This window comes from Silene latifolia, chromosome 6 (assembly GCF_048544455.1).
Source record: "Silene latifolia isolate original U9 population chromosome 6, ASM4854445v1, whole genome shotgun sequence".
In the NCBI taxonomy this organism is placed as follows: Eukaryota; Viridiplantae; Streptophyta; class Magnoliopsida; order Caryophyllales; family Caryophyllaceae; genus Silene; species Silene latifolia.
This window is the reverse complement of record NC_133531.1, coordinates 65,065,745-65,091,184: the sequence shown is the minus strand read 5'-3', so window position 1 is coordinate 65,091,184 and position 25,440 is coordinate 65,065,745. Positions and strand designations below refer to the sequence as shown.

The 25,440-nt window shown below is 41.4% G+C and overlaps 1 non-coding gene across 1 annotated transcript; it reads right to left on the bottom strand.

Annotated features, from left to right (window-relative positions):
- Nucleotides 1–9,592: 9,592 nt before the first annotated feature.
- Nucleotides 9,593–9,699, bottom strand: LOC141589118 (small nucleolar RNA R71). The gene has a single exon (XR_012520070.1). It is a non-coding gene; the product is annotated as a small nucleolar RNA R71 (small nucleolar RNA).
- Nucleotides 9,700–25,440: the final 15,741 nt, after the last annotated feature.

The window sequence follows — 25,440 nt, the reverse complement described above, 5'->3', positions numbered from 1 at the left end:
TGTTTTGATCTTAATACATGCACATGTTATATTTGATGAAATGCTAAGCCTATGAATCCTTGCATTTACTATCATCTTCTATCCTTTCAACTTGACTTGTAAGACATAACCCAACTCGAGTCTTGTTAGACCATGCATGTGTTGAGTAGGAAAGATTAAGTTGACTTGTAGGTGTTGTACAATCTAATCGATTCGGCTCCGGGACCCAAACTTTCCTAGGATTGTAAGATATACCCCAACTCAATCCATCACAACAATAATTGCTTGCTTATAATTTGAGAACATGTTTGTATGATCATATCCCATGAATCCCCTATGAACCCATGACACCCTAGTGTTTTTAATCAATTGTTTACACCCCTTATTTTATTCATCTTGCTAGTTTATTTTCATTGTTATTTTAGTTTAGTAACCTTCTACATCAACCAAATTTGTGACACCCCTAGACACCACTAGTTACAATAGAATTCTCATTTCAATACCCGTCCCTTGGGATCCGACCTTTACTTGCCTCTTTACTAATTGTAGAGTTGCTCGTGGAGTATAAATTGTGTTTTGTATCGACCATTGACCAACGACCACATATGCTTAATTGTGAACACCAAATGGCTCCGATCAATTCTGTAGGTAATTCTAGATGGGTAAGCCCAGTACAGGTAGTCCCGAAGAAAGGAGGGACAACTGTAGTTAAGAATGAGAAGAATGAATTAATACCTACTCGAGTAGTAACTGGTTGGCGGATGTGCATAGACTACAGACAGCTAAATGCCGCCACCAAGAAAGATCACTTTCCTCTTCCTTTTATTGATCAAATGGTAGAAAAGGTTAGCTTCTCATAAATTTTTCTGCTATTTAGACGGGTACTCAGGGTTCTTTCAGATCCCTATCCACCCGCATTTATCGTGGCCAAGACTACATTTACCTGTCCTAAGGGCGTTTTTGCGTATCGCAGAATGCCTTTTGGTTTGTGCAATGCCCCTGCCACCTTCCAAAGGTGTATGATGGGGATATTTTCAGAGTATATTGAGTCTATCATGGAATTTTTTATGGATGACTTTAGTGTATATGGAAGTGATTTTTCTGACTGTCTGTCTAACCTTGAAAAAGTGTTGCAGCGCTGTATTGAGGTTAATCTTGTCTTTCGGGAGAAGTGCCACTTTATGGTCAACGAGGGAGTTGTCTTAGGGCACTTGGTTTCTGATAGGGGAATAGAAGTTGACAAAGCAAAGGTGGAAGTGATTCAGCAATTACCACCTCCTGTTAATGTTAAGGGGGTGAGGAGCTTCCTTGGGCACGCCGGCTTTTATCGCCGGTTTATCAAGGATTTCTCCAAAATTGCTAAACCACTCACACAACTGTTGCTTAAGGATGCCCCTTTTGTGTTTACTGATGCTTGTCTCTTTGCTTTTAACAGGTTAAAGCAGGCCTTAGTCTCCGCGCCGATCATACAGCCTCCCAACTGGGACTTGCCATTCGAGATCATGTGTGACGCGAGTGACTATGCACTAGGAGCTGTGCTAGGCCAGAGGAAAGACAAAGCCTTGAATGCTATTTACTATGCGAGCCGAACTCTGGATGAGGCTCAAGTGAAGTACACTACTACTGAGAAGGAGCTGTTAGCTGTAGTTTATGCCTTAGAGAAGTTTCGCACTTATTTAGTTGGGTCAGAAGTCACTGTTTTTACTGACCATGCAGCTTTGAGGCACCTCCTTGCTAAGAAGGAGGAAAACCACGGTTACTGAGATGGATACTCCTCCTTCAGGAGTTTGATTTGCAGATTAAGGATAAGAAAGGAGCTGAGAACGTTGTAGCTGATCACTTGTCGCGGCTGATGCGACAAGAAGGGGAAGATTCTCTACCCATTGATGATTCTTTTCCTGACGATACTTTATTTGCTGTTGTATCGTCTATTGTTAACCAAGAACCTTGGTATGCAGATATAGCTAACTTCGTTGTCGATGGCGAGTCGCCGCCGATCTTTCACATCGAAAAAGAAGCGTTTTCTATATAACGCTAGCAAAGATTTCGGGACGATCCTTACTTGTTTAAGGAATGTGCGACGGTCTCTACAGACGGTGTATTCCGCAGGGGAGACCAAAATAGTCCCGGAAGGTCTGTCACTCCTCTTCATATGGTGGTCACCACGGTCCATCGCGCACCGTGGCTAAGGTACTCACTGTTTTTACCGGCCTTCTTTGTTTGCTGACGCCAAGTCTTTTGTTTCAGCTTGTGATGCATGCCAACGATCAGGGAATATTTCGAAGAGACATGAGATGCCACAAAACGGCATCCTAGAGGTTGAGGTTTTCGATGTCTGGGGCATTGATTTCCAAGGACCGTTCCGTCCAAAAAGGTAACAATGTACATCTTAGTAGCTGTAGACTATGTGTCAAAATGGGTTGAGGCAATTGCTTCACCTCACTGTGACGGTAAGACCGTGATAAAGATGTTCAAAAAGATCATATTCCCCCGTTTTGGTGTCCCTAGGGTCGTCATTAGTGATGGGGGGATGCATTTTAAGGAAAAGAAACTCACTTCCATACTGTCTAGAGTTGGTGTCCAACACGGCGTGGTTTGGGGTATCATCCCCAAACTAGTGGTCGCAGAGGTCTCTAATCGTGAGCTGAAAGAGATCTTGTCTAAGGTAGTTTCTAAATCACGGAAGGACTGGAGTCTTAAGCTAGATGACACATTATGGGCTTATAGAACTGCCTTTAAGACACCAATTGGTGCATCACCTTATAGGTTAGTTTATGGGAAATCGTGTCACTTACCCGTTGAGCTGGAATGTAAGGCCAGGTGGGCAATTCGTGAGCTTAATTATGATCCTAAATTGTGTGGTCTGAATCGTCTTTTGCAGCTAGATGAATTAGAGGAGTTTAGACTTAATGCCTATGATAACTCGCGCATTTACAAGGAAAAGACGAAGAGATGGCATGACAAGAGAATCCTACCTCGGGAGTTTCATGTGGGGCGAAGGTGTTGCTATTTAATGCCCGGTTGAGACTGTTTTCCTGGCAAGTCAAGTCCGTGGAGTGGTCCATACACGGTGATGGTACAACAAGTACCAAATTTGGATCCGTGGAGCTTGAAGATTCCGAGGGTCATAGATTCAAGGTGAATGGCCAATATGTGAAGCATTACCACGAGGCGAATGAAGCGGACAACCGCGTTGAAGTCTTGCGATTAGACGAGCTCGACGCGCCAGTTAATTGATACCAGAAAGGTCGTGCGGGACCTCTTAAACCAGCGCTCTCCGGGAGGCAGCCCGGACAGTTTTAATTGTACTTTTGTTGAACCATTTGTTTTTCTTTAGCTTTACGTTGAACTTTGGACGCTGTTTTATGAACCTTTTTCGTACTTTCCTTGCTTTTATGCGTCTTTTGCAGGTTAAAGTACTCGATCGAATGATTTTGTGTTCGATCGAGCACTTTCTGATGCAGCTGTTGCTCGATCGAGTGATGTGCTCCTCGATCGACCAGATCCCAACCCGTGCTTACTCGAACGAGTGGGTTGTCACTCGATCGAGCCCTTCCAATACACTGGTTCACTCGATCGAGCTGTTCCAGGCGCTCGATCGAGTAGTTATGACCTCCAGCTGCTGTTTTACGTCTATAAAGCCACTGTTTGACTTTCTTTGACCTCCCATGTTCATGGTCGGTTTGGGGAGGTCCCGCTATATGACGTTTTGTAAGTTTTCCGACTCCACTTCTCCTTTTCTTTTCAGTTTGCATTTTCTTTCCCTATTTTGGTACCATGAGGGCATTGTACGGTTTGGTTTGGGGAGGTATGCATCCATATCTGTGTCTGCATGTTTCTTGCATTTTTGCTTGCACGTTTATTTATTTCCGCATGCATTGTTGTTTTAATTAATTTAAAAAAAAATCATTTAAAAAAAAAATTCCATGTTTAATTTGAGTCGGAACGGTTGAACACTTACGCTGCTTTGAACCCTTATTTGAACCTTGCATTTTCTTGACATTTAATTGGCATGATTATGTGCATAATCTACGAGTTTTTGTTTCTTCTTTATCTGAACGAATAGACTTGATTCTTTATGTCGGCAAGCTACATTACATTCTGAGGCTAGAGCTTAAAAACTGGTGACATTCATGACCGGTTTCATCTAGGATGTGAGTAGTACTCTCTTTAAGACATGTAACATCAATTTGCATAAGCATGAGTCCAGTCTTCTTAATACCTGTATGCATTCGGTCTGTGGATGGTGACACGTGTTAGGAGAGGCAGTCCCCCTTATTTCATTCTACCCATGAGCCTCACATAGCCAAATTGCCTTTTTGTCCTATCAACTACTTTCTATAATATTTCCTACCCTAGCTGAGCTAGTAACGAGTAGTTCTTGGAATGTTTTATTGCAATATGGTTATTTTATCTGATTTCAGAAGATGGTGGAAAGATTGAAGGGAAAGAAAGAAAAAAAAAATATGTTGAATTGAAAAAAAAAAGAGAACGAAAAGTGCAAAGAAAGAAGAACGAAAAATGGAAAATGAAAAAATTTGAAAATGAAAAAAAAAAAGAATGAGAATTGCACAATGTTTCACACTCCCATGCCTTATTTATATTTTATGGGGAGTTGACGACTTTTGGTTTTGTGAGTTTAGTGCATAATTTTGCACCGTTTCATCTTGCTGTTATGAGTACGAAGTTGGGATGCAGTCTATATTTGGATCCGTTGTTGCTAGCCTGGCTATTAACCCCACATATCCAAATTCATTTTAGCCCCTTCTTACCCATTACCTCACTAACCCAAATGTAAGTCCTCGGCACGTGTCTTGGTCATTAGTATGGTTGGAATGCATATGTACGGTTGTAGAGACTTTATTCATGTTAACTGCATGCATGTTCTTATAGGTCGAGTTAGGTGAGTGTCTTGCTTCTTCCTATCTTTCACATATATACTCACCTTGTGCCTGATTTTGAGTGACGACCGACCCGTGAGAGTCCGACATCTTTGAATCTTGCAAGGTCGACGGTTCAGTAAGCTTAAAACATTAATTTAACTCGTTTGCACTTTTCAGTTGCCATTTTGTCATTTTGTTGCATTAAATTGGTTCTAGTGGATGATTTGTAGCTGATGTGTTGGTCCCGTTCCATTGTTCACCCTTAGTTGCATTCATATTTGCTTGGGGACAAGTAAAGGTTTGGTTTGGGGAGATTTGATGCGTGTCTTTTATATAAGGTTTTCACCTCATTTTTACACGCATTTCTGTGCTTTTTATGTAGCATCTGGCTACAAATGCCCCCGAATATTCTACTTTGGTCCGTTTATTGTAATTTGCAGGAATTGACCAAAGAGGAGCTAAATCGAGCCTTAACTGTCCCAATTGCACGCATTCATGGAAAGAAGGAGCTGGAGCTTGGAAATCTAACAATTGGAAGACGCGTGACCTGAGTTTGCAAAGCATTTCAAAGTCCTAACATGCTTATATAGCTCGATCGAGTGGTTTGCTGCTCGATCGAATGCTTTACACACTCAAGATTGGTCGATCGACCAGTTTAAGGAGTCGATCAAGGGAGTTCTCAAGCGATGCTGCTCGATCGAGAGGTTGTTCTAACTCGATCGAGTGATTTGTGTTCGATCGAGTAATCTTTCTGCTCGATCGAGGGGATTTCGTGTGCTTCTAGTTTATTTCCGCCTAATCTTTTATGGGCTTTTGTAATTAGTCCATAGATTAGGTTTAAGACGATTTTCTAGTATAAGACTGAGGGGAACATCACGTTACTCCCATCTCTTCACTACGTACATTTTCGACTGCTACTTCGGTCACTGTTCTTTGGATTTCTATTCTCTACATTTGTTACTCGGATTCGGTATTATCAATCGAGTTTATTTCTTAATCGTATTTACTGCTTTTAAATCCTTTTCTCTCTTTGCTTTATAATTGTTCAATCAGTCTCTTAATAGTTTATTTATCATGCTTAGTTTAAATTATTTGGTTGTTGTAATTGTTAATCCGACGATTATGAGTAGCTAATTTCCTATGCTAAGACTATAGGGGATCCATAACATGAAGGGAGGGTAATCGATCTACTAGGTTAATGCCGGTGTCGTCTTTGTTGTTTAAATGCTACAATTAATTGTAATTTCCTAATCGAGTCGACGCGGTTAGACCCTTATTCTTAGTGGACCTTGACCTGGACCGAAAGGTTGGAAGAGGCAGACTAGTAGCGAACAATAGAGTATTGCAGCGAGGGCGAAAGTTAAACTGTTTACACTTTAGGGTGAATTAAGGACCGAAAGGTGACGTTCGCTACCCCTTAGACCGTACTGCATTGACCTGGGACCTAGATTACTCGACCAGATGATTATGGTGAACCGTTTGTCTTAGCTATTCTCTTTTATCTGTTAAACTCCTTCCTTTTATTTCTCTTTTCCTTATTCTCTTAGTTTAGAAATCACATTTTATAAACCCCAAAATTGGTTACCTTGGCGAACCTAGTTTTAGCAGACAATTTCCTACCTCTCTGTGGATTCGACCCGACTTCCCTAGCTATATTAGTTAGAGCCAGTTGGTTATTTTTGACAGGTACGCGACAGACGTGTCAGCTGCTTGTAGGCCGATGAGACATGCTTCATATTCAGCGGCATTGTTGGTGACGGCAAAGTCCAGCTTGACCGAGATCGGAACATGTTCTCCCTCTGGTGATATTAGAAGGATTCCTACCCCGAAGCCTCTCAGATTAGATGCACCATCGAAGTATAGGTCCCGTGCGTCGGAGTCGGCATAAAGGATGTCTTCGTCAGGAAGTGACCATGTGTCGGTCGTTGGGTCCTCGTTGACGGGATCCTCCGCCAGGAAATCAGCGACTGCTCTTCCCTTGATAACCTTGAGGGGTACAAACTTGAGATCAAACTCGGACAGCATGAGTGTCCACCTAGACAGCCTTCCATTTAGTACGGATTTTTCGAAGATGTATTTAACCGGGTCCATCTTGGAGTAGATGTGGACCGTGTAGCTGAGCATGTAATGCCGCAGCTTCTTTGTTGAACATACTAGGGCAAGGCATGTCTTTTCCAGTTGGGTGTACCTCGTCTCGTACTCAATGAACTTTTTGCTGATGTAGTAGTGATGTGACCATAATTTAAGCACATTTAGTCCCCAAATTAGCCTTGTTCCCATGCTTTTTAGTGCATATTTGGGTCATTTATTGTCTTTAATTCTTTGTTTTGCATATTCTTTGAGGTTTTGTGTCCTTGGTAAGAAAGGAGTGCAAACCTTGCATTTTCATGGCAAAATGAGGCTAAATTGATTGAATTCAATGACCAAGCATCAAGGAGAGACAAGATTAGAAGGCCTTTGTACATAATATAGTAGATGGGCAATAATGAGAAAAGATCCTTGCATCCTCGATGAAATCCTCAAGGGTTTTATGAAGAAAAAGGAAGAAAAGAAGAAGGAACGAAACTGTTTGACAATCCGTGCGGATTGATCTGAAGACGCCCGTCCAAGGCCTACAATCCGAGCGTCTTCCTCACCTAGACGCTCGGCCAAAATCTCCCAAATCCGCCCGTCTTCACCTTCTGGACACCCGTCCAGAAGCACCTAAATCCGCCCGTCCCGCGCCTAAGACGCCCGGATTCCCATGCAGTCTAGTTCGTCTTCTACAAGCTTCAAGGAAGGATGCGCATCTTTTTCTGAGACCGGAGTCTCCCTCGAGACCGGAATCTCCCTAGAGACTGGCGATTCCTCAAGGACTTAATCGTCATTTAAGCCCTTAGTTAACCCTAATTTATGTACTTAATCCCCACTATAAATACCACATTAGTCTAATTAGAAGAGCATGTTCTTCTTAGCAATCTTTAGTGTAGTTAATATCAATCAAATCTCTCTTTAATCTTGTAATCAACTTTTAATACAAGTTTTAATACAAGTTTTATTTCCTTAATCTCTCTCTTGTTCATCCTTTATTTTGGGTAATTGAAGATTATTTGGGTTATTATTGGGAGATTGACAACCTTTCAATCAAGCATCAAGTACTTCTTTTATTCTTTGCTTTATTATTGGAATCATTAGTAGGTATAATTCTCTTAATCCCTTTTTAATTATTGTTAATTACTTTCATTTATTCATCATGTTTCACTTTGTTGGTATGATTGACGACCTTGCTAGGATGTTCAACATGATAATGAGTGAGTAGTTTCCTTAGCTAGGGTTAATGGGTAATTAGGGGAAACCAACATGGGGAATGATTCATGCTTAATTTAATATGTTTTCATAATTTATTGGCTTGCTTGTTGTGATCTCAACTTATGCACATGTTATGTTTGATGAAATGTGAGCCTATGAATCCTTGCATTTTTTACCCATCACCTATGTTTTCAATGAGACTTGTAAGACATAAACCAACTCGAGTCTCATTAGACCATGCATATTGTTGAGTAGGGAAGATTAAGTCGACTTGTAGGTGTTGTACAATCTAATCGATTCGGCTCCGGGACCTAAACTTTCCTAGGATTGTAATATATAAACCAACTCGATCCATCACAATAATAATTGCTTGCTTATAATTTGAGAATATGTTTGTATGATCAATTCCCATGAATCCCCTATGACCCTATGACACCCTAGTGCCTTTTATCAATTGTTTACATCCCTTTTTAATCATATTGCTTGTTTACTTTCCTTGCTATTTTGTTTAGTGATCTTCTACTTCAAACCCCAAATTGTGACACCTTTAGACACCACTAGTTGCAATAGAAAATCTCATCTCAATTCCCGTCCCTTGGGATCCGACCTTTACTTGCCTCTTTACTAATTGTAGAGTTGTGTGTGAAGATATAAATTGTGTTTTGGTCTAGGTGCTCCTAACGACAAGTACCGAAAACTAAACCCTTACGAGGCATCACGACCAAAAATGGCGCCGTTGCCGGGGACGGTGTTAACTTGATTTAGATTTTCTTATATTGTTATTAGTTGTGTCTTTCTTTGCCTTGGGAAGTAAAACTCCTCAAGGTTTGTTCTAATTATTTTCGAATTGTTTGATATTTTGCATGTCTAGAAGGTCACAAGGTAACTTGTTACCCTTTGATCACGAAATTGAAAGGACTTTGACAAACAATAGAAGAGTTGCTAGGAGAACTTTGAGAGGTATTGGTGAGGTTGTTGATATTCAACCAAACACTATTGAGTTCATCAACCCTTTTGCAAGAGAAGGTGGGGAGAACCCAACACAAAATACAACACAAAATCAACCCACAATGCCTAAGTTTTCATCACATTCCGTACCCACCGAGGAGAACCTACCCAATGGTACTCCCACACCACAACATCTAACCAGAAATTTTATTGCCAAATCCGCATTTATGCAATTAGTTGAAAGAAGTCAATTTGGGGGGATGCCTAGTGAAGACCCTCATTCTCATACGGAGACTTTTTGTGACTATTGTGATGCGATTTCTCAAACCGGTGTAACTCAAGACCAAATTCGATGGGTCTTATTTCCTTTTTCTCTAATTGGCACCGCAAAACAATGGTTGAAAGGCCTTGATAAGGCTACTCTCGGAATTGATTCTTGGAAGAAGTTGGCTCTAGCTTTCTAAAAAAAGTTCTATCCACCGGAAAAGACTAACATGCTAAGAGGTCAAATCACGGGCTTTAAGCAAAGAGATGAAGAATCTTTGTATGAAGCTTGGGAGCGATTCAAGGGAATTTGTCGCTCATGTCCTCACCATGGACTTAGCGAGTGGTTCTTGGTACAACAATTTTGGAACGGTCTCTATGAAGACTCAAGAAACATTCTCAAGATGGGATCAAATGGAATGTTCACCGAATTTGACGACAATCAAACATGGAACAAGATTGAGGAAATGGCGGTCCATAACTCATAATATAGTAGACCTCGCAAGGCTACTGGAGGAGAAAAGCATGAAGTGGACTCCATTACTCAATTGGGTGCTTAACTTAGTGCTCACATTGATACCACCAATTTGAAGTTTGAAAAAGCTATGACTAGACTTGAAGAAGCCTCAAAATCACCAAATCATCATGTTAATGCCATGACGACATCTTCATCAATCCCAATTGGGATATGTGAGAATTGTGGAACTTTGGGACATGACCAAAGTAAATGTAGGGGAACAAATGAGCAAGTGAATGCTTTCCAAGCATACAAGAGTGGTACCCCTTACTGCAATTATTACAATGAAAACACCAAATTCCACCCAAATCTCTCATACAAAAGCCAAAATGTTCAAAACCCTCAACCAACATACAGCCCACCTCCCATGCGAAACCAAAATCAAAGACCCTTTTACAACCAAAACCAAGGTTACCAAAATCAAATTCCATACAATCAACAAAATGACCAAGGTTTTGATTTTCAAAAAGCGGTCCTCCAAATGCAAAAGAATCAACAAGCGTTTTTCACTCAAATGCAAATAGATAGTCAAGCAAAGGAAATCACCATCAACAACATCCTAGCTCACACCAAAATGTTGGAAACCCAATTTACTCAATTAGCATCTTCAAGCTCACAAAGACATAAGGGGCAATTACGACCTCAAATTAATCCCCCAAGACATGAATCGGTTAGTGCCATTCACTTGAGAAGTGGTACAAGGTATGAAGCACCGAAGAAGCAAGTTGAGGATGAAGTTGTGGAAGCTAGTGACAAAGAAGAAGTTGTGCAAAACTCCAAGGATGAAGAACCATCAAAGGAAGAAATTTCAAGGAAAAATGAAGACAAGGCCAAGGAGAAGGAGCCCATTGTGATTAGACTTCCTTTTCCAAGTCGTCAAGCTAAGCCCAAATTTGATGACCAACTTGGAAAATTTATGGAGATTGTGAAGAATTTGGAAGTCTCGATTCCGTTTACGGAATTAATCAATCACGTGCCGGCCTATGCAAAATACATGAAAGACATCCTTACAAAGAAGAAGTCGATCCGGAAGCTTGAGACTATCGCCTTCACTAAGGTGAGTAGTGCAATCCTTCAAGGAAGTTCACCTCCAACACTTAAAGATCCGGGAAGCTTCTCAATACCGTGTACATTGGCGAAACCACGATCAACAAAGCCTTATGTGATGTAGGGGCTAGTGTGAGTGTTATGCCGTACTCGGTGAGTAAAAGGTTAGGGATGGGAGAGCTTAAATGCACCAATATCACACTCCAAATGGCCGATAGATCGACGAAGACACCATTAAGGATATGAGAAGACGTTCCCGTAAGAATTGGGAAATTTTTCATCCCGGTGGACTTTGTCATTGTTGACATGGAAGAAGACTCCAACATTCCAATCATTCTAGGAAGACCTTTCTTACACACCGCGGGTGCGGTGATTGATGTGAAGCATGGAGAGCTCACTCTAGAAGTGGGAGATGAGAGCATAACTTTCAATCTTGACAAGACCATGAGAGCTCTCCATTTGCATGAACCATGTTTTATGATTGATCATTATAGCCGGAAGGATGATAGGAAGAAGTCGGAATTTCAATGGAAGAAGAAAATCGATGATGCTCCATTCAAAGAGCAAGTGAATTGTGACAAAGAGAGCTTGAAAAGCTCGCCAAAGTCAAGAAATGAAGAAGATGGCCTCATTGGCCAAGACAAGAAAGTGGGAGAGTTGTCTCTATCAACTCAAGAGATCTTTAGTGACCAAGTAGATGAAGTTTGTGGTCTTTGGGATGATGAGTTTGAAGGGATTTTCAATCCCTATATTGGTAATGCTATCGATCAAGACCAACATGAAGGATAACAAGCGCAAAGATCTATTGAGGATCTTTATCATGACAATGAACAAGCTTTTGACTACTTCTTCAAGGTGTTGAGCAACATCAACAACACCTTGGACATGCCCCCATGACATCTCACTAAGGATGAGAGTTTGGTGGAGTCCTCCCTAAACCACCATTTGTAAATATTTCTAACTCCCTAACTTGCATTTTAATTCTTGCATTGCATTTTTTTGTCATTTGTGGATTTTTATGCTTTGATCAAGATAATCATCATTTTTGAGAGAAGTGAGGGAGGGACTAATGATTTTATTGATGAGTAGTGCTTGAGCTTAGTGTGGGGATAGCATTTGCCTAGGCTATTCATGCCTTAGTAGAGCCCCTACAATGAAGAACACGGGATTTGAAGAATGAAAAATGACACGGGATATGCAAGTGCACAGATGGAACTGAATCCGGGTAGACCAGGGAGAATCCGAGCGTCTTCAGGGGAATCCGCTCGTCCCTAGGGAATCCGAGCGTCTTTGGCAAAATCCGCCCGTCCATTTGAGCTGAAAATTGAAAATTGGGGACTGTCGAAGAATCTGAGCGTCCTGGCAGAGAAGACGCTCGTTTTCAGTAATCCCCTCGTCCCAGCAGAAAGACGTCCGTCTTTTTGCCAGTGAAAAACAAGAAAGCTTGCTGTATCAGAATCCGCCCGTCTTCAGCAGAATCTGCTCGTCTTGTAGTCGAAAAATCCGAGCGGCCCAGCTGAAAGATGCCCGTCTTTAGGCGGGAATCCTGAACCCAGAACAGGCAGAATCCGAGCGTCTCAAAGGAAAGACGCCCGTCTTCCCCTGCAGTTTCAAATTTTTCGGGTCTTTTAAATACCCCTCCCACATTCATTTCTTCATTCATTCATTCAAAACACTACCAAAACCCCAAAAACCCTCATCCTCTCCACCACCAAAACAAGATTTCCTCAACCAAATTCAACAAAATCAAATCTAAACTTCCTCATTACAACAATTAATCACTCCTTTTCCAACAATAATCAAAACCAAGCACCAAAATCTTCAACCTTTGAGTCGATTTTTGAATTACGAAGGCAAAGCCTTTCGTCTTAAAATCGATTTGGGTATTATTGGATATTGAAGATTTTCACTCTTTTCTTGGTATATTCATCAATGGCAAGAACAAAAGGATCAACAAAGGCACCTAAGGCAAAGGTGCTCTCAACAAGGAAAAAATGTCTTCAAGCAAAGAAAGCCTCATTGGCTATGGTGGTGGCTAGTGCAAACTTGGAAGTTCAACAACAAAATCCTCCCTTGGAAGCAACAACATCAACAACTCCGGAAATTGCTCAATTACCAAACTATCCGGAGGTAATTTTCATTTCTAACTCCCATAGGGATAAATTTGCCAAGTATGCTAGAAAATCCATTCTACCCACCAAATTCATATGTGAAGATGTCTTGAACAAATTGGGTGTCCTTGAACAAACAAAAGCCTTCTTTGAAGCCATGGGGTTGGGAAAATTGTTTGCCACAAGAGAATTGACATACCCCTCCCTTACCTTAGAATTCTTGAGTTCTTTGAAAGTAACTAAGATAGAGACTAGAGAAAACATCGAGTTTCGCCTTGCCAATGTGAATAGGCGCATCACCTTTGATGACTTGGGTAAAGCATTAGGTCTTAGTGATGCACCTCGTTTTTACAAGAAGCCCGAAAAATATGACCCCGCTCCTCTTTGGGAGGCGATTTCCGGGAGGAAATTTGAGAACTTTCATGCTAGTCGCGCTCTATTAGTCCACCATCCGGGCATTAGAGTGTGGCACAAGGTCATCGGGAATACTATCATTACAAGAAAAGACACTAACCACTTTACGAAGCTCGATTGTGTTCTACTTGAGTCGGCCTTAAATATTGGAAGGGAATTCACCAAGCCTTACAATGCTCTAAGGCTTTTGGTGGAAAGATGGCTAAATGTTGATTGTGGAAAGCAAGGCACCCCTTTTATCGTAAATGGAGGTCTAGTCACTCTTCTAGCCAAGTACTTTGATCCGAATTTCAACAAGGATAGCAAGTATGTGGCCAAAAATGGGGGTCATCTCATTGACATGGATGCTATGATTAACAAGTATAAGTGGGTAACACACAATCCCCTTGACACCAAATATGGGTGGCTCACCAATGATACTAGATCTTTTACTTTGCCTTCCAAGATATGCCGTTTGAGTGTCTATCGGACCAACTACCTTCTTCCCCTCCCAAAAGAAGCCGAATACATCATCCGTCAACAAAGGGGTGAAATTGAAATGCCCTCCTCCTCCATTGTCACACCACCCTATCCATTCAAGTTTCAAGAGTTCAAACTCGAAGGTGTTGAAGCAAGCAATGACTACATGACTCTACTTATGCAAGAGATACACAAACAAGCTCATAAGGATCGGGAAGATGCATACTTAGCCCAATATCCACCCCTCCTTCATTTAGCTAGGCAAGGACTACTTGATCCTTCATGTCCTTTGCCTAGTTGGGCGGATAGGGAAGTCTTCTTTCCAAGTGCATCTAGGGGTGAGACATCGGGTGACGATGAGGTTGTCGGTGATGAGGTTGTTGATGATGAGGGCATTGAAGAAGAGGTAAATGAAGAAGAAGAAGATGATGAAGAAAGTGATGAAGGAAGTGAGCAAGGAAGTGAAGAGGGAAGTGGTGATGAATCCACTTCTATTGAGGAAGATGATGACAATGATGATATGGTGGAAGACTAGCAAGCTTTGGAGGCTCCTACCCTCTTGAGGTTTGTCTACTCCTTTCTTTGTTTTATTTATTTTATCTTGATCATGGTTGGAGAGTCCTAGCAACATAGAGGACTAACACCTCGGCCCCATTGAGGTGTTCTTATTTTATTGTTCCCACTTTTGAAAATCCAAAATGACAAATTTAATTTCATGCATTGCATCTTGTGTGCATGAACTACCCCAACTTTAGGACATTAGAAATAATGTCTATCTCGGTTTGGGGAAGTACATGCATACGCAACGGGAGTTAATCTAAATTACGCTCTCCGTCATAAACAAAAACCCATGCATCATGTAGTGTAGATTAGTATAGCTTGCATTTAGTGTAGAATTCATGCATCATGCTTGCATAATTTCCCATCATTTTGGCCATTGAGGACAATGCCCATATTAGTGTGGGATGGGGAATTCTAACTTAACTTTTATTCAAAAAATAAAAAAAAAAAAATGAAAAATTTCGAAAACCCAAAAAAAAAAATTGAAAAAATTGAAAAACCAAAAACATGTTCATTTCCTTTGTAGCGTAGTTGTATATATTGTTGTATATATTGTGTTTGTTCTATCCTTGTTCACATTGATCGACTACGCCACATCCGAGACATGAGGATATTGAAGACCGCATGGTATGATCTTTCCAATCTCCTTTTTCCTCTCTAAGTTAATGACTATGTGGCTTTATTTTGATTGATGCGGTATAAACAATGTGAATTTAGGATTGCATTTAGATTATTTGGCATACTAGTTGGTAGAAGCATATGCATTAGGATGTATATATGTTAGTTGGATCATGGCATGTAGTTTGCATGTTAGAAAAATTTTGTGAAACCGTCTACATGGGAAGCTTGACAAGTGTATATAGGCCCTAGTAGATGCTTTTTCTTCTTAAAACTTTGCTTGTTAGAATACTTGTAAAACACCCTAGGATGTGTCATGCTAGTATCCTTTGACCCATGGATTAAGGCCTAGTCAAGAGTGCCTTGTGGTGTGATAACTCCTTGGCTACTGTTTATTCCAAGGTGACCCTTGAAACCATGCAACCCTCATTCATCCATGTTCTACCACATTTTTGTCAACAAAAGGGAATGGGCACAAAAAGAAATTGATTTGAGTTCAATGAAATGAAAAGTGAAAGAAAGTTTGCAAATTGCATCAAATGAAAAGAGGAGCAAAAATAGACTCCTAAAGCTTCAAATATAAGGCACCCTCACTACATATGGGGTAACTTTGAAAATGTTCAAAAGAAATGCAAAAAGTTGAAAAAGTTGTCAAGTATTGAATTGCCAAAAATCAAAAGAAATGGCAAGAAAGTGTTCTCAAATGTTATATGCCACAAGAAATTGGGGGGAAAAACAACAACAAAGCAAACTCCCAAAATGAAACTCAAATATCTATTGATCCCTTTATCCATCGTATCCATTTTTGTGCATGGTAGAGAGGGGACGACCCTTCTTCTTGTCTAGGCAAGAGGGGGAATTCCACGATCCTCCAGTGTTTCTAACACCATAGAGAGTCTACTCTTGACAAAAACATTTAACGATTCAGGACAAAGGTAACCTAGCTTGACACAATTTGGAGGTGATTTATTGGTATCCTTCTAGGCTTAGTAGTTTGAAGAAATTGCATCTATGAAGGAGTGTGTACCCTTGAATTGCTTCCCTTGTAGATAACTTCCGCCACTTAGATGAGGAAAGTGGCTATTCTTTTGTAGATGCATCCATTACTTGATTTTGTGTGCTTAATGTTTGGATGTGTCGCCATTTTGGCAAGACCAACCTTGCCTTGCAAGAAGGCATCCTACCTCATGGTTGTCTTTTTGTGAGTTGAAGGGGCGGAGTGAGACCCGCTAATTGTCTCATATCGGCTATGTTATTAGGTTAGTTTAAATAACGGTCTTAGTCTTTCTCACCTCTTTACTCGGGACGAGCAAAGGTTCGGTTTGGGGATATTTGATGTGACCATAATTTAAGCACATTTAGTCCCAAAGATAGCCTTGTTCCCATGCTTTTTAGTGCATATTTGGGTCATTTATTGTCTTTAGTTCTTTGTTTTGCATATTCTTTGAGGTTTTGTGTCCTTGGTAGGAAAGGAGTGCAAACCTTGCATTTTCATGGCAAAATGAGGCTAAATTGATTGAATTCAATGACCAATCATCAAGAAGAGACAAGATTAGAAGGCCTTTGTACATACTATAGTAGATGGGCAATGATGAGAAAAGATCCTTGCATCCCCGAGGAAATCCTCAAGGGTTTTATGAAGAAAAAGGAAGAAAAGAAGAAGGAACAAAACTGTTTGACAATCCGTGCGGATTGACCTGAAGACGCCCGTCCAAGGCCTACAATCTGAGCGTCTTCCTCAGCTGGACGCTCGGTCAAAACCTCCCAAATCCGCCCGTCTTCACCTTCTGGACGCCCGTCCAGAAGCACCTAAATCCGCCCGTCCCGCGCCTAAGACGCCCGGATTCCCATGCAGTCTAGTTCGTCTTCTACAAGCTTCAAGGAAGGATGCGCATCTTTTTCTGAGACCGGAGTCTCCCTAGAGACCGGCGATTCCTCAAGGTCTTAATCGTAATTTAAGCTCTTAGTTAACCCTAATTTATGTACTTAATCCCCACTATAAATACCCCATTAGTCTAATTAGAAGAGCATGTTCTTCTTAGCAATCTTTAGTGTAGTTAATATCAATCAAATCTCTCTTTAATCTTGTAATCAACATCTAATCAAGTTTTAATACAAGTTTTATTTCCTTAATCTCTCTCTTGTTCATCCTGTATTTTGGGTAATTGAAGATTATTTGGGTTATTATTGGGAGATTGACAACCTTCCAATCAAGCATCAAGTACTTCTTTTATTCTTTACTTTATTATTGGAATCATTAGTAGGTATAATTCTCTTAATCCATTTTTAATTATTGTTAATTACTTTCATTTATTCATCATGTTTCTCTTTGTTGGTATGATTGACGACCTTGCTAGCATGTTCAACATGATAATGAGTGAGTAGTTTCCATAGCTAGGGTTAATGGGTAATTAGGGGAAACCAACATGGGGAATGATTCATGCTTAATTTAATATGTTTTCATAATTTATTTGCTTGCTTGTTGTGATCTCAACTTATGCACATGTTATGTTTAATGAAATGTGAGCCTATGAATCCTTGCATTTTTTACCCATCACCTATGTTTTTAATGAGACTTGTAAGACATAAACCAACTCGAGTCTCATTAGACCATGCATATTGTTGAGTAGGGAAGATTAAGTCGACTTGTAGGTGTTGTACAATCTAATCGATTCGGCTCCGGGACCCAAACTTTCCTAGGATTGTAAGATATAAACCAACTCGATCCATCACAACAATAATTGCTTGCTTATAATTTGAGAATATGTTTGTATGATCAATTCCCATGAATCCCCTATGACCCCATGACACCCTAGTGCCTTTTATCAATTGTTTACATCCCTTTTTAATCATCTTGCTTGTTTACTTTCCTTGCTATTTAGTTTAGTGATCTTCTACTTCAAACCCCAAATTGTGACACCTTTAGACACCACTAGTTGCAATAGAAAATCTCATCTCAATTCAAGTCCCTTGGGATCCGACCTTTACTTGCCTCTTTACTAATTGTAGAGTTGTTTGTGAAGATATAAATTGTGTTTTGGTCTAGGTGCTCCTAACGACTAGTACCGAAAACTAAACCCTCACGAGGGATCACGACCAAGTAGATGGCCCGTTCTTCGTTGCCGAATGTTTGTGCTAACATTGCTCCTATGGTTGTGTTGGTAACAGTCAGGTATAAGGATAGAGGAATCCCCGGTTGAGGTGGCATGAGGACAGGAGGTTTGGATAGGATTTCCTTTATCCTGTCGAAGGCCTTTTGACAGTCGTTGTCCCAATCGGTGTGATCAGAGGCGTGAAGCTTTTTGAATATTGGTTCACAAATCATAGTGAGCTTGGCAATGAAGCGGCCGATGTATTGGACCTGACCGAGAAATCCCCGAATCTCCTTCTCGTTCCTAGGCCGAGGCATTTGTTGAAGGGATTTGATTTTGGTTGGATCAATCTCAATGCCTCTTTTGCTGACGACATGTCCCAAGAGTTTTCCGGAGGTGACCCCGAATGAACACTTCTGAGGATTTAGTCTCATGTTATATTTCCGCAGACGAGCGAAGAATTTTCGGAGGGCACTGATGTAGTCGTCTCGTTCTTTTGATTTGACAATCATGTCATCGACATATACCTCTACCTTCTTGTGCATGATATCATGTAGGAGAGTGGTAGCGGTTCTTTGATTGGTTGCTCCGGCGTTGATGAGGCCGAAAGGCATGACCGTGTAGAAATATGTACCCCACTGTGTAGTGAATGCTGTCTTGTGCATATCTTCCTCAGCCATTTTAATCTGGTTGTACCCAGCATACCCGTCCATGAATGATAGGAAGTCGTCTTTTTGGCTCACCTTGTTCAGATCCCTGAAGTCGACGCAAACCCGAATTCTTCCGTCTTTCTTTGGTACGGGCACAATATTGGCCACCCAATCAGAGTATTCATACACTTTGATGAAACCAGCCTTGAACTGTTTATCCACTTTTTCCTTGATTTTTAGGGCCCATTCAGGACGCATCCGGCGTAGCTTCTGCTTCACAGGTTTAGCTCTGGATTTAATGGGTATCCGATGCTCTGCAATTTCTCTGTCAATCCCAGGCATATCTCTGTAAGACCACGCGAACACGTCCTTGTATTCGTGGAGGAGGTCAATGAACTGTTGTCTTTCCGAGGGGTCTAGGGTTGTCCCTATCCTAAGTTCTTGAGGTGTGTTATCGGTTCCTACGTTAATAGGTTCGGTCTCCTCAATGATGGGGGTTATGGTTTCCCGTTTGTCAAGTTCTTTGGCTAGGTGAGGTGGGTAGTCACTCAAGTCAAATTCCTCATAGTCATTCAGAATTGCATTGCAGTTAAAATGAGACGAGTCATAAGCAAACTTAGCGTTCATTAAATTGACACGAGCGAAAAGCTCGGAAAGGACAGACATCTCGTGGTCAGTCAGAGGCGGCACAATAGAGGAGGTAACCCCTGGAACAGGCTCCAGATTGTCACCTTTCATGGGAGTGGGGGTGACCCTAGTAGACTCAGCCTCTGAATAAGCCACAACTTTGTGATAAAACAGTGGGAAGGGGACCTTGACTGAGACATCAGGAGTGTTAGGATCTACGACAGACTCTAACTCCGACTCAGACTCAGACTCAGGTTATTCTTCACTCCCCCCTTTGAACATAGGGCCTTCTCCAGTTGTGATCTTGAGGATGCGGCCTTCGCGATCGGTCCACTTGACGGTCATCCTCCAGCCTTGGGTAGCTTTCTCCGGGTCAGTGTCGGCGATCAAGGCGGTTGGATCAAATTGATTGTCCTTCAGGGCGATGTTGATGATGTCCTCATAGTCGAGGTGCTTGATGTTATCTTCCCCAGAGGAGAGTGATAGCTTGTCCGTCGAGACATGGTGACGGCTTAGACTCAGTTGATGCAGCTTCGATGTTGTCGGGGATAAAGTAGCAGTCCTGGAAGACATCCACTCCCAGGTACCTAATCCTGGCCACAAAGTCATAGTTTGGCTCCGAAAAGCCATGGTAGAGCTCAGACTCTCCCTCGGGGACAAAGTATCCAGTGAGAGTCAGATGGTAGGAACGGAGGATAACCCCGTGCTTCTTGCGTTTTCGAACTAGGAGGTTCATCTCCTGGATATCTTCATCGGTAGGTTCATTGCCCAATCCGAAGGGAATGTTGAGGACCTTAGCCTGTTTCAAGGGAGGCAATGGGTCCTTCAGTGGATTGAGCAGCAAACCCAGGAAGTAACCCTGACGCATCATGATACGGTTGACTGTGAGGTTGGCGAACGGGTCACAATCAGAGGGTGTTGATTCATCAGTTATGGCATTCACAGCTTGGAAACCCCACATTTCATTGTCATCCTCCTCAACGGCTTGGGAGGCTATTCCCTTTCTCATGACAACTTTGATCGGGGAAGCAGGAATTGTGATCGTTTTGCCGTTGAAGGGGACCCTGATTTTCTGGTGGAGAGTCGAGGTAACTACCTTGACAGCGTGAATCCAGGGACGTCCTAAGAGCTTATTGAAAGAGGCGTCGATGTCGACCACCTGAAAAAAGGTTTGTCTTTCCCGTGGTCCGGTCGCGACAGCCAGAGTGATAAGCCCCGTGACCTTGCGACGAGTGCCGTCATAGGCGCGTACTCCTTGATTTGTCGGGACCAAATCAGCTTCCTTAATACCCAGCTTGTGAGCAGTCTTGAGAGGAATGACATTCACCGCGGATCCGTCATTTACGAGGACCGTGGGTACATTTTTCTTGAGGTATTGTACGGTGATATACAGGGTCAGGTTATGATTGGCTCCGAACGGAGGGATATCCTCGTCGGAGAAGACGACTGGGTTGTTTAGATCAGGGGCTTCCCTCGTCATATGTGCCACTATTTCTTCAGGGTAAGAGGTGGAGGGCACTGTTAACTTTCCCAAAGCCTGTAGCACAGCCTGTCGATGCTCAAAAGATGTTGCGATCAGTTGCCAAATTGAGATTTTGGCTTTTGCCTTCTGAAGCTGTTTCAGGATTGAATTCTCAGGAGCCTTTGGTTGAGTGTCCGCTTCCGGGACGACTTGGTCATTCGTTGTTGGAAGGACCGTTGGATTGTTCGGGTTCTGATAGGGGCGTCCGGACCGGGTAAGGTGGCCGATCTCTTTTGCCCGTTTCTCTTTTTCTGGGACCAGGTAGATATCTTCAACGTCGTCTCTCCAGATGCCATTAATTTCAGAGTCTCAAGGGTACCTTGGAGGTGTATTCCTCAGTGGGCAGTTCTTGTGAGGGATATTTTTGTGAGGGTGATTTTTATGGGGGTAGTTATTGTGAGGGTAGTTATTTTGAGGGTGATTTTCGTGAGGTGCATGCCAGAATGGTCGCGGGAGCAATCCATCCTGGTGTGGGTAGTTTTGAATGCTTGGTAATTCTCCCTCGGGCGCAGTGGTGGAGGATTGAAGATAAGTCGACGGTAGGCATCGTCAAGTCGGGTGATTCTCTCGGGGAGGCTGGCTATGGCTTCCTCAACCTGTGGGAACATAGTGAGCATAGTTGCAGCACTAATTACGAACACTCCGTCTGAAGGATCTTTTTCCAAAGCATTCACCTCGTCATCAACTGGCAGGATGAGGTGAGAGCAGTCTAGAGTCGGCTCATCGTCAGAGATAGCGTGGATTCCCAGAGGGTTCGTTTTGTTGTTCGGCTTAGTCGGTGGGGGTAAAGGCAAATCTCCTTTCTCAATCATGTCTTGGATGATGAGCTTGAGTTTGAAGCAGGTTTCGGTACTGACAGTAGGCATTGGGGTTCCAGAACCTGAACTTCTTGGCATCGGTCGGATCCGGGGTGGGTCCGATCGGTTGTAACTTCCCCTGGTCCATGAGCCTTTTCAGAGCACTTGCATAAGTCGACACTATGTTGGTGAACACTCTCTGGGGCGCTCAGTTCTCTTAGCAGATGGTTTAATGAGGTTAACTTCATCGATCTTGTTCGTCTGGCTGTAAGGGCGAGATCCGGTGGAGGTGAATCCTTGGTAGCCTCTGCCAGTGGTCTTGGCCAAGACACCCTTTCGGAGGTCATCTTCAATGCGTGTCCCCAGAATTTGCAGGTCTTGGAAGGTCGTAATATTCGGATACCTCAGTAGGTTGGCATAAACTGGGCGGAGATTGTTGACGAACTTTTGTAGGAAATATCGGTATACTTCCTTTAAGATTATTAGGATTATAACGAAATTATGATTATGAATACGAGTCATAAATGAAATAGCATAAACAAAATAGAGAGATTAAGAAATAACCTTTGGTCCTAGCAAATATGGCCTAAGAACAATATCGAAATCGATATTCTCCTAATCGTTGCACCCAAAATGTAACGAGAAATGCCTCTTTTCTTTGCTAGAATAAGAACCATAATTTACCTAATTTTAGAGAGATTTTTAGGGTTTTGTGATGATGAAAAATAGGTCAAAAGAATAAGAGAAATAATCTCCTATTCCTCCTCTTATAAAACCGTGTAAATGAAGAGTGATTAGGGGGAGATTTTATTCTTCCCTTTTTTACTCTTTATTTCGGTTTTTCTCACCAACCAAAAATAAGGAGAAAAATATCTTCTTATTTTTAGGTTGGTTTATGTAATGTATAAAATGTGTATTTTATTCAATTGTCATATTTATGTCGACATGTATTAATAACCCTATACACAACAGTTTGTAGTCGATTTATTAATACCGGTCTGTCAACATTTTATTATGACAATTCCGCATAATATATACATTTAACTTTAAATATCGCATATTTATAATTTGCTAATTAAATATAACTGGTTACATTTAATTACGAATTAACATCTTAATTCGTTTAATCTAACATTATATACATTAATCAAATATAACAGTTTATATTCAATTTACGAATTGACAGTTAATTCGTCTCAGCTAATATTATTTAATTGTATTAAATAATTGTCTCATCATCACATTGACTAACTGTTTAGTCAAATACATGGACTAACCTTTTAGTCATATAAGGCATCAATGTGATTACATTTCCATAATCACATCTCTCAAACACATCTTTTAGGTGTGACTTTTAGGGACCAGTTGATCACCGCCATCTGTATGATAATAACGTCAAACTTTTTAGCAAGCCAACCGTTATTAGGTAATCGTTAATCAACTGATAAAATACAAAGTATACCGTTGTGAACCTATAAAAGATTTATATACGTTATCACACTAACTGTGGAGGACACAAGCTCCAACAATCTCCCACTTATCCTCACACATGTGTGTGCGATAACCGATTCTCATATCCTAAAATTTCTCCCACTCAATGTAAAACAATTTCCAAAATACGTATTCACAAAGGTCGTATTTTACAAGTGATCAATATCAAGAGTGGTTTTCCCGACTAGAGAGTAACTTAACTGATAAACGAATCATCATTCGAGCATGGCCATGCATTTCAGTTACAACTCCTCAAGTGGCCCTGAGAAATAACTAAACCTGATAAAGGTTGGATATTTTCTTCAACTCGAATCCTGCAGATTTAAGCACAGTATGAAATGACCTAGAAAAAATCTGCTTAGCCTCCTGTTACGACTAACCATGAGAAAGAAACAAAAGTCACCAAAAAACTGCCTTAATCTCAAGAGACAGTCGATAGTCAAAAGAATTGACTCTAGGAACACAATGGACGTCCAATCCACGACCTGGCACCGAATGTTTTTAAACATTTAGGACTCCATTACGTTGTTAAAATTTGTCCTACGAGGTATCGTTATAACTCGCATCTGTGATCGATCAGCCAACTGTTTGACTTATGGCTCGTTAAACCCACCATCAATCAACTTCACAAAATAATAGCCAGAGTTATCAGCTCATGTAGGCGATTACGGACCAAAACAAATATAATGTAATTCAGTTCACTTTATGGCATTCAATGTTATCAGTACAATCCACATGAAAAACACAATATGAAATAAAACGATGAAGTTATAAATAGTATATGAAAAAGATAATGTATCGAATTCATAATCAACTACTACAACTCAGGAACACGTTTAATTCCCATGGAAATAACGTGCCCTTCATTCTTATCATAATTCAACGGTTTAGTGAGAGGACCCGCGATGTTATCATCCGAAGCTACCTTGTCAATCACTATCTCCTCTTGCTCCACGTAATCACGGATCAGGTGAGCTTTCCGATGTACATGTCTAGACTTGTTGCTAGACTTAGGCTCCTTAGCCTGGAAGATGGCACCTCTATTGCCACAATCGATGGTGATTGGGTCATTCGAACTAGGAACTATCGTAAGTCCTTGTAAGAATTGACGCATCCATATAGGTTCCTTTGCTGCTTCTGAAGCGGCATAGTACTCGGATTCAGTAGTAGAATCTGCTACAACATCCTGTTTGGAACTCTTCCAGCTGACCGCAGCACCATTAAGAGTGAAGACGAACCCGGACTGAGATTTTGAATCATCTCGATCCGTTTGGAAGCTAGCATCTGCGTAACCGATTGCGCATAGCTTATTATCTCCTCCATAAGTCAATACCCAATCCTTAGTCCTCCGTAGGTACTTGAGGATGTTTTTAACAGCTATCCAGTGTGTTTCACCTGGATTCTTTTGGTACCGACTCGTCATACTCAATGCATATGCCACGTCTGGACGTGTGCATATCATGGCATACATGATTGATCCTATGGCTGATGCATAAGGAACACGACTCATGCGTTCAACCCCTTCCGGTGTCGTGGGTGACTGATACTTGCTCAAATGCATCCCAGAAGTCATTGGAAGGTTCCCCTTCTTGGAGTTGGTCATGCTGAACCTTTCAAGAATCTTATCTAAATAAGACTCGACTCGACTGATAACATCTCATCGTGATCTATCTCGATAGATACGGATTCCCAATATGCGTTGTGCCTCACCCATATTTTTCATCTGGAAATGGTTCTTCAACCATCCTTTAACCGAAGATAAGAGAGGAATGTCATTCCCAATCAAGAGTATGTCATCGACATACAATATCAAGAAAATAATCTTTTTTTTTGGTGAAATGTGAGAATTATATATATATATATCAAAAGATAATTACATATGATTATAAGTGGAAAGCAAACATACAAGAAAAAAAAAAAACAATCTTGCTCCCACTCGACTTGATATATAAGCATGGTTCCTCGACCGATCGAGTGAAACCATACTCTTTTATCACCTGGTCGAAACGATGATTCCAACTCCGAGAAGCTTGCTTAAGTCCATAAATGGAACGCTTAAGCTTGCACACTTTCTTAGGATTTTCAGGATCTATGAAACCTTTGGGTTGCACCATGTACAACTCCTCCTCCAAATAACCGTTTAAGAAGGCGGTTTTCACATCCATTTGCCAA